The 9,726-nt window shown below is 32.1% G+C and overlaps 1 long non-coding RNA gene across 1 annotated transcript; it reads left to right on the forward strand.

Annotated features, from left to right (window-relative positions):
- The first annotated feature begins 6,706 nt into the window (after positions 1–6,706).
- On the forward strand, positions 6,707–7,615 carry LOC110902698. Its single transcript, XR_002571341.2, has 4 exons — positions 6,707–6,984; positions 7,088–7,147; positions 7,230–7,323; positions 7,486–7,615. It is a non-coding gene; the product is annotated as an uncharacterized LOC110902698 (long non-coding RNA).
- The last annotated feature ends 2,111 nt before the right edge of the window (positions 7,616–9,726 follow it).

Here is a 9,726-nt window from a genome sequence, read left to right on the forward strand (position 1 = left end):
TCAAGTGCAGTAAAACACAGTACTATGATTAAACTTAAAAAAAACACACTGACTACATGTATATGCAGGATCTAATCACAATGTAGTTTTAACACATCAACCCATAAAAGAATATCAATGTAAAAAACAACACCTTTACCAATTTAGTCACTTGTTCATCACATTGTGTTTTATCATTAAAACACAATACTATGAACACATCTAGTATCCAACATCAAGTGCAATAAAACACAGTACTATGATCATCTCTTACGCTATTTCATGCCGGATTTGTAATCTTGATCCATGGTTCTAGCTAATTTTGGTATGCAAGATGGTTATCAATAGTGGGTTTTAGATAAAGAGAAGGAAATGTGCGAGATTATAGAAGGTGTGTTATTTTTAGCAGTTATTCGATTGATTTAAAACACGGTAAAGGACCAGACTACCACTGACCTATTATAACAATTAATTAATGACACACAAATATTACAAAACTACCACCAACTTGATCTCAGCCATTAAACACACCCCTCCAATGGCCACGATCGCTTCCTAAACTTTGTAGGAAAAACACACTTTACGCAGGAACCGCACTCTTTATAAATTATATAAAAATGCATATATATATATATATGTATATATATATATATGTATATATATATACAGGGTAGAGATATGGTAAAAAGTGTTTAAAATGTGAGAATGGTAAGAAGTGTTTTAAACCATTGGATATTTGATCTAATGGTTGAGATCAATAGGGTATAAAAATGTAAATTGTGTTTTAATTAGAGGGACCTTATGTAAAATTAAAGGGCAATAGTGTCTTTTTCAATGATTCAAATATGATAACCATATCCTACACAACCAAAAACACCTACATTCACTCATTTTTTCTTAAATATCGGAATTAATGACCAAGATCTAAATAGGAAGCCTCTTTGTTTTATATAAGATTCAAGGTGTGGTGTTTTATGTTTTGCAGAACTGTAATCAGATTCATTGCGTGGTGTTTTAAAACATCTGGATAAAATTACTATGATTCAAGTCATGGTGCTTTATCTGGAATCCAGAAAACACCATGACTTGAATCATAGTGTTTTATCTGGAGAGATTGTTCAATACAAAACATGACTATGATTCAATACAAAACATTCCCAGATTTTAAAACACCATGACTATGATTCAAGTCATAGTGTTTTATATGGAGACATTGTTCATGGCGTGGTGTTTTAAACATCTGGAGACATTGACTATGATTCAAGTCATGGTGTTTTATCTGGAATCCAAAAAACATTGTATTGTGATTATATCCATGGTGTATTAACATCTGGACAATCAATACAAAACATTCCCAGATTTAAAAACACCATAACTATGATTCAAGTCATGGTGTTTTATCTGGAATTCAAGTCAGATAAAACACCATGACTTGAATCATAGTCAATGTTTCCAGATGTTTAAAACACCACGCCATGAACAATGTCTCCAGATGTTTAAAAACCACGCCATGAACAATGTCTCCAGATAAAACACCATGACTTCAATCATAGTCAATGTCTCCAGATGTTTAAAACAACACGCCATGAACAATGTATCCAGATGTTTAAAACACCACGCCATGAACAATGTATGATTAAAAGATGTTGCGATTAAAAGATGATGAAGAAGATAAAACAATCAGATGTATAAAATCGTAAAAACAAGTATGTTTCCTAAAATTTCTCCTAATTAAAAATTCGAATTAATCCCTATAAAAACTCATCACCAGCTTTTTTTTTTTGGCAGTTATCTTGGAAATCAATTAAATGATAAGAATGTCAAATTACTAATATGCCCTTTTGAATTAATTAGGATAAAGGACACTTGTCATTCCCAAATTATTTCTCACACTTCTCACAAAAGTTCCACTTTGTACAGGATCCTCTACGTATATATATATATATATACCAGAATATAAATATAGATGATTGAGTAAATCAAATTATCTTTTATATAATAATACCAAGCGCATTATAGTCCTGTTATCAAGACTTAACGGACCTACACTAACGGTGTTAGTGCTGTGGACGTAAACTGTTAGAATCAACAAACTAATGGACGATGAATGCAATTTTTAAACTATTGAACTAAGAGTGTTAAAATCAGCAACAGGGACGAAACTTAAGGTTTTTTCAGAAAGGGTTGGCGGCGCGGCTTGTTGCCCGTCTACCTTCAGTTTTGATGTAACTTAACAAGTTTTATGGTTATATCAATAATAAATAGTTATGGGTTAAAAAATATAAAAAAAAAAAATAATCAACGTGTTTGATCCTAATATAATTTAGCATTTTATACACATATACCTAATGTTTACTTTGTAAACTAATCGTGCTAGCTATCAAAGAGAAAAAGAGCACTTCAACTTTCTTTTTCTCCTTCTTTTTCAAGTCTTGTGTGATCTTTGGTTGGGTTCGGAAAAGATGAATGATTTATCAAAATAACCCGACCCACACGGCATGACCTTTTTAGTTGACTCCCCCTTTATGTTTTTAGTCTACCCTGCTCCTTTTCACATCAAGAGAGGAAATTGAACCGTGGGTCCAATTTGTAAAGTCCTAGTTGAGTTATACTTTAGCCCAACAAAATAGCAAGCCCATATTGAATCCAGTTCCTAGATTTCCATCCAACCGTTTCTAAGCAGCCCAATAGAGATTACCAATACGTAGAGGTGCACAAAAAACCCGTACCTAGAACCGAACCTGATAAAAAAACCCGAAACCGGTTATTTTTGTACCCGAGTATTGTATACCCATAACCGAACCCGACCCTACCCGTAGGGTATGGATAGGGTATACATTTTAAACTTAATACCCGTAACCGAAACTGTACCTGGTTTATATCCGAAAATACTCGGAACCGGTCATACCCTATACCCGAACCAGGTTATACCCTATACCCGATACCGGTTTTTTTAATACCCGATAGAATACCCGAATTTTTAAGGTAAATTTTTTATGTTTACTTTGCAACTTTTATATTTAAGTTTTTTAGAAATGCATATTATAAAACAAATAATTTGTACTTGAGTGAATTTGTGTTATTGTAATTTGTTTTTAATTACTTTTACAAACCAAAATTTAATTTCTAAACACATTTATTTTTATGTAAATTCAAAAAAACATATTTTTTAAATCGGGTATTAATACCCGGATCCATACCCGGTTCCAATACCCAGTTATACCCGAACCCGATTATACCCTACTCGGGTACATAGGGTATGACTTTTCTCTTCAATACCCGTACCCAAACCCTACCTGGTTTCTCTTAATACCCGATTTTCCAATACCTGATCATACCCGGAACCGATTCTATACCCGAAACCGGGTATTAACAAAAACCCGATTTGTGCACCTCTACCTATATGTGATAGGGATGTGAAACGTGTTAGATTGTGGGTTAAAGATATTGGGTTGAATAGGTACTAAACCCAAACATGATCTGTATATTTATTCACTAGCTTACAATCCCGTATATTACACGGGTTAAATATAGAAAAAAATTAGGTTGAATATTGTTTAAATTTATAAGTGTGATAATCCTGTATATTACATGAGTTGGATATCGAAAAAATGTAAATCATAAACTACTATCATACGGTTAAAGAATGTAATAATATAATAATTTTATACATACATAATTCATGAACTTTATCACACGAATTGAGGAAATATAAACTATAATCTTATAAAAATGTGTAACACCATTAACGAAGGCGTTTTAGACAAGATGGCCCATTGTTCTATTATTTTTATATACATTTTGGCGTTTGTGGTATCTTGGCGTTTTACAATCGGAAAATTATATTACAACCACAGGGGAAAAAAATAAAAGCAAAAAAATAAATTAAAAATCCTAATCGGATCTCTATTCACAATTTTCACTGTCATCAGTCTCTCTCTTCTTTAATACTACAAGAACTGTCACCAAATATATGGTGTTTTATGTAAAACTTAACAAACCCATCGGTCTGATTATTTGTTTGTTCGTTTGTTGATGTGGTTTTTGTGGATGTTGGGGACATAGATCGATGAGGTTTGGGTGGGTTTTTCGCTTTGCTCTTCATCTTTATAATCACCCCACTCTTCAGTGTCATTGATCTCTTCTCCTCATCCAAACCTTCTTCAAGAACAAAGAACACAAAATGACATATGACTGTCATCAGTATCTTTTTATCGAAGATTTGTCCATCTCATGCAACAAAATCTTACTGAGTTACTCCCCTCACCTAACAATCCATTCAAAGAAACTTCACGAAGAACAATACTGAATATCCAAGAAAGCATGTTTGCCATCTTTGATTTTTTTTTAATTTTTGGCATTTTACAGTGAGTGGTATTTAGGAATATTGGTGTTTGTTTCTTTTTTTGGTGTGATCAAATGGAAGTTGCTAAGATGTATCATTTTATAGGATGTCTTTGGCGCGTAGGTTAGGCAGTGTATTATTATAATAAAGTATTCGTCATTTCAGTTACTGTTTGTAATTACTGTTTTTTATAAGCTTTATCACTGAAGTCTGTAACACGTCCCATCTTTTAAGTTTGGCGTTTTAGATTTTAATATATTAAATGTTTTTAATAATAAAGTTTCCATCGCTTCAGTTTTACTGTTTTGTAGTTACTCTTTCTAGTTACCTTTTCGAGATTTTGGGGTTTTTTATTTTTAATGAGGTTTTATATAAAGATGGCACTTTTGTTCTATTTTTTCTTGTACTTTGGTTTTTATACTTTTTTTTTGAGTTTTTTATAATATTTGTCCAAAGTAATTTTATTATAGTTTGGGAGTTTTGGGCGTTTTATGGCATGATGGCGTTTTCACTAGCATTTGTCTGTGTGGCGTTTTATTATATATGGCGTTGTTATTATATAACAATCAACTGAAAAAGAAAATTACAAAAAAATATATAAACAATTGATCTTCCAAATCTTCACTGTCACCAGTCTCTTTTTTCTTTTTTGAATCATCTTAACTGGCTGTTTCGACTTTCGTATGATTCATTTTGTTTTTTTGTTTTTGAAGTAGCTTTTTTGTCGCCGTTTGGAAACACAAAATGTGACATCAGTCTCTTTTTCTTGAAGATTTGTGCATCTCATGTAGCAAAATGTTATTGAGTTACATCCCTCAGCTAACAATCCATTCGGCCAAATTTTTTGACGTTTTACCGAGAAAAAGAATGCCACTAAATAAAAGAACCTTAAATCTCTAAATTTGGTAATGCTAAACTCAATAATGTTTTGCTGTATGAGATGGACAACATTGTTAATCCTCAGTTAAGAAAGATGTCTAACAATGTTGTCCACCCCATACAGCTAAACTTTATTGAGAACAAAACTCGATAATGTTTTTGTATGTTTTGGCGTTATAAATTGGATGGAAGTTGAGGATAAAGTCAATAAGATTTTACTCAATGAAATAGACAATATCCTCACTTAAGGATTTTGTCCATTACATTGAGCGAACCCTTACCGATAATCAAACTGAATTTCAAAGAAACGTTTTGTTTAAGGGGATATTTGATGTTTGGGTTTTTTGGCGTTTCTAAGATAAATGGCATATATTAAATATGTCATTTGGGGTTTTGTGTGTTTAATGGAAGGTCTGAGATGTTGTATATATAGGATGTTTTTTGGCGGTTGTTTTAGGCGGGATTTTATTATAATAAATGCTAGTAATTAAGTCTTGTCGTTTCAGTAAGGGTTTGTTCAGCTTTATCATTTAAAACAAGTTTGGCGTTTTATATCTAATGACGTTTAGATTAGGATGATGTGTGCTATGTAGGTTAAGGCGGTAATTTAATGGCATTTTATTCATGAGATGGCGTTTTGTGTAGAGAAGTTAAAAGACTTTTTTACCCTTAATGAAGTGCGCCACACTAATAAAAGTGATGTTATTTACGAAAACGCCACCGCGTCATCTAGTCCATAGATTGTTTTGATCTGACGATCCATAACCGTTCTCTCTGTTCTCACACTTTTCACTGTTTTCTCTAAATCCTGACCCTATATATATATATATGGGTGGGGTTCGGCTACAAAGTCCATTTTTCCTACAAAGTGTACAAAGTCATAAAACACCACAATTTCAGCGATAAAACACATTCAAAACCCATAAATAACAGAATGAGGATCACTAAAACACAATATCCAAACCCTAATAGCTCATAAAAACTTCAGACACACCATCGTAGAACTATGAATATAAAACACAACATGATAATCAACATAAAACACACTAATGTTAGTCATTCGAAAAACAAAGCATTATCATCCAAAACATAACACAAAACCCAGAAATATAGCGTTTTGGTAATCTTCACTTTGTTATTTGTGGGTTTTGAGTGTATTTTATGGTTGACCTTATGGTGTTTATGACTTTTTTACAATTTGTAGGAAAAATAGACTTTGTAGCCAACTCCCACCCATATATATATATATAGAATTAGGTTCAAACGTGAACAATTTCTCCAACGTGAACTGCGTGAACTGATCAGGGCCGTTGATTTATATGATCTAAGATTTAAATGAGTGACATGATGGTAATTATTTGGTTAATTTTTTTCATTTAATTAAATACAAAAAGGGTATAACCGTAATTACGCAATCAAAATAATTCAAATAAAGAAATCTAAATTATTTCTATTATATTAAAATCTAATCACACAAATATCCAAACACATTGTGCAGATCTAGAGAGAGGGTCGTAGGGAGAGAGAAAGAGAGGACCGTCGGCCATGGTGGTGGTCGACGACGGCCATGGCGGCGCGTGGCGGTCAACAGCGGCAACAACAACGACGCACCAGGGAACGACGACCAGAGGTCTCTCCGACGACGGTTGAGTTAGATCGGTGATGAAGTGCGGCGGTGGTCGTGGCACCGGCTAAGTGGAGATCGGTGATGATAACGCCGGAGATGACAGCGAAGGTGGCGGTTATGAACCACGACAGCCGTGGTTCGGAGTTCTTTCCCGGTAATCATCTCTGTCCTTCCCTATTCTTCATCTTTCAGATCTGTTCATCTCTAAATGACCAATCTATAACTTTTTATCTAATGCGTTAAATATGTTAAAATAGGACTCATCACTGAGGAAGTCTGCAAGTGTGGGTGACTGGATATACAATTCAAATAAAATGGTTTGTATAATTGTATCCCATTCAACTTCCTCTTCATATAACTTTATAAAGTTTTTTATTCTAATTTCCTTTTTTCCCCTAGGGTGAATAATAACAGCTCTGTACATGGCAATTTACTTGCATCATTCCTAATGCCACACCTTCAAAACCTTTTTCAACAGACATCACTTCAATAGGTAATTAATTACACCATATTTAATTCTAATACAATATTAAAAACATGATTACATTACACCGTATTTACTTCTAATACAATATTACTGATTGTTTATTTTAATCGATGATATGGATTTGTTAATGTTATGGTTATTAATTTGATTGAATAATGTTTGTAACAGGGCTGATCCATTTTCCAAGAAGGATTGGTACGATATCAAGGCTCCATCGCTGTTTAACACTAGAAATGTTGGAAAAAACACTTGTTAACCGTACTCAGGGTATGAAGGTAAAGTTTAATCTGTAATTTTGTATTTGAAAAGTATTAGTTGCTGAGTTTTTTTTGTTCAATTTTTTGATTTTGCTCTGTTTTTATTGCGAAGTACACATGTGTATACTGTTTTTGCTCTGTTTTTTATGCGATACACATGTGTACAATGTGTTTTTTGTTTGTTATGTCTGTTTTAAGGCGGGTGTACACATATGTATTCCGTTTTTGCTCTGTTTTTAATTCGAGGTACACATGTGTATAACGTCTGTTTTTATGATATCTTAGATTTTTTTTGTGTATTGAATGTGTAAAGTTGTTGATGTACACTTGTGAATTATGCAAAGTATTAGCTGCTGAGTTTTTTGTTCAATTTTTTGATTTTGCTCTGTTTTTAATGCGAAGTACACATGTGTATTCTGATTTTCCTCTGTTTTTAATGTGATGTACACATGTGTATAGCTTCTGTTTTTGTGATATCTCAGAATTTTTTTGTGTATTGAATGTGTAAAGTTGTTAATGTACACTTGTGAATTATGCAAAGTATTAGTTGCTGAGTTTTTTTGTTCTATTATAGGAGATGTCGTTAACGAGAAAAGTGGAGATGGAATTTTTGATTTTGCTCTGTTTTTAATGCGAAGTACACATGCGTATTCTGATTTTCCTCTGTTTTTAATGTGATGTACACATGTGTATAGCTTCTGTTTTTGTGATATCTCAGAATTTTTTGTGTATTGAATGTGTAAAGTTGTTAATGTACACTTGTGAATTATGCAAAGTATTAGTTGCTGAGTTTTTTTGTTCTATTATAGGAGATGTTGTTAACGAGAAAAGTGGAGATGGAAGGTCGATAAGGATGATTCACGTATGAGGTCGATAAGGATGATTCACATATGTTTGTTTGCTTGGTCGATAAGGATGATTCAGCATACAACGTGCCAAATAGTTGTAAAAGATTATGTTTTTTGTTTTTTCGATTATGTTGGGTTTATTGTTTTTACGAAACTGGAACTTGTAATTATATGTTTTTTTGTTTGGTTTGGAAAACATTATGGGACTCGTAATTTGTTAAATATAAAATAGTTTTACAGGTATTGTTTCTATGTATGTATTATGTAGCTAACTATACATATGTACGATGCTGAGTACACATGTGTACTGTTCTATTTATATCCAAGTACACATGTGTATACCGTTGAAATATGAAGGTTACGTGGATCTTAAAAATCAAAATTTGAATTCTGGTGATGAAATCTGAAATAAAAATTAAAATTGAAATATGTTGATTTGTTGTTTGTTTGATAATTATCTTATTAATAAATAAAACATAATGTGGAAAATGAATTTAAAATAGGAAATATGTAACTTAATTCAATTATTAAAATAATGATTTAAATCTAATTTTTTATATAATTACAATCATACCCTTAACAACTAAAAAAGAAAACAAGGGTCCAGATCTGTTCATGCAGTTCACTCTTGGGAGGTTGTTCACGCTGGAACCCTACCCTATATATATATATATATATATATATATATATATATATATATATATATATATATATATATATATATGGGTAAGGTTATTGTAAAAAAAATGTTTTTTGTGAGAAGGGTAAGAAAGATTCTATACCATTAGATCTTTAATCTAATGGTTGAGATCTTGATGGCAATCTTCTAAATAGTGTAACAATTAAAATAATTAATTTTCTAGATTAAGGGTATAAAGGTAAAATTAACCATTTTTAAATTTAGAAAGTCACATGCAATCCACATGCAAGTTCCTTCCTTCTTTTTTAAACGTCAATAACTTTTTTTACATAACTCTATTGTTTAAAAAAACTTACACCATAATAACGAGTGTTTTTTTATCTTTAATATGAGTACCATATTGTTATACTTATGTAGAGAAAAAAATTATGTTTCGATTGAATGTTTTAGTCCACGGTGTTTTTTTTATGTTCATACAATGGTGTTTTCATTGTATTGTGATTCAAGAGTTGCGTTTTACAGTAAAATACCATATGGAGAAAACACCATTCAAAACTAACGATGTGCAAAAAAGACACTGCAACATAATATCTACAACATAACACCATACGCAACTAATCAAACTGTAGAAAAGAAACAACTGGTATAACAAACACCCTTCAAC

The sequence above is a fragment of the Helianthus annuus genome, chromosome 13, assembly GCF_002127325.2.
Source record: "Helianthus annuus cultivar XRQ/B chromosome 13, HanXRQr2.0-SUNRISE, whole genome shotgun sequence".
In the NCBI taxonomy this organism is placed as follows: domain Eukaryota; kingdom Viridiplantae; phylum Streptophyta; class Magnoliopsida; order Asterales; family Asteraceae; genus Helianthus; species Helianthus annuus.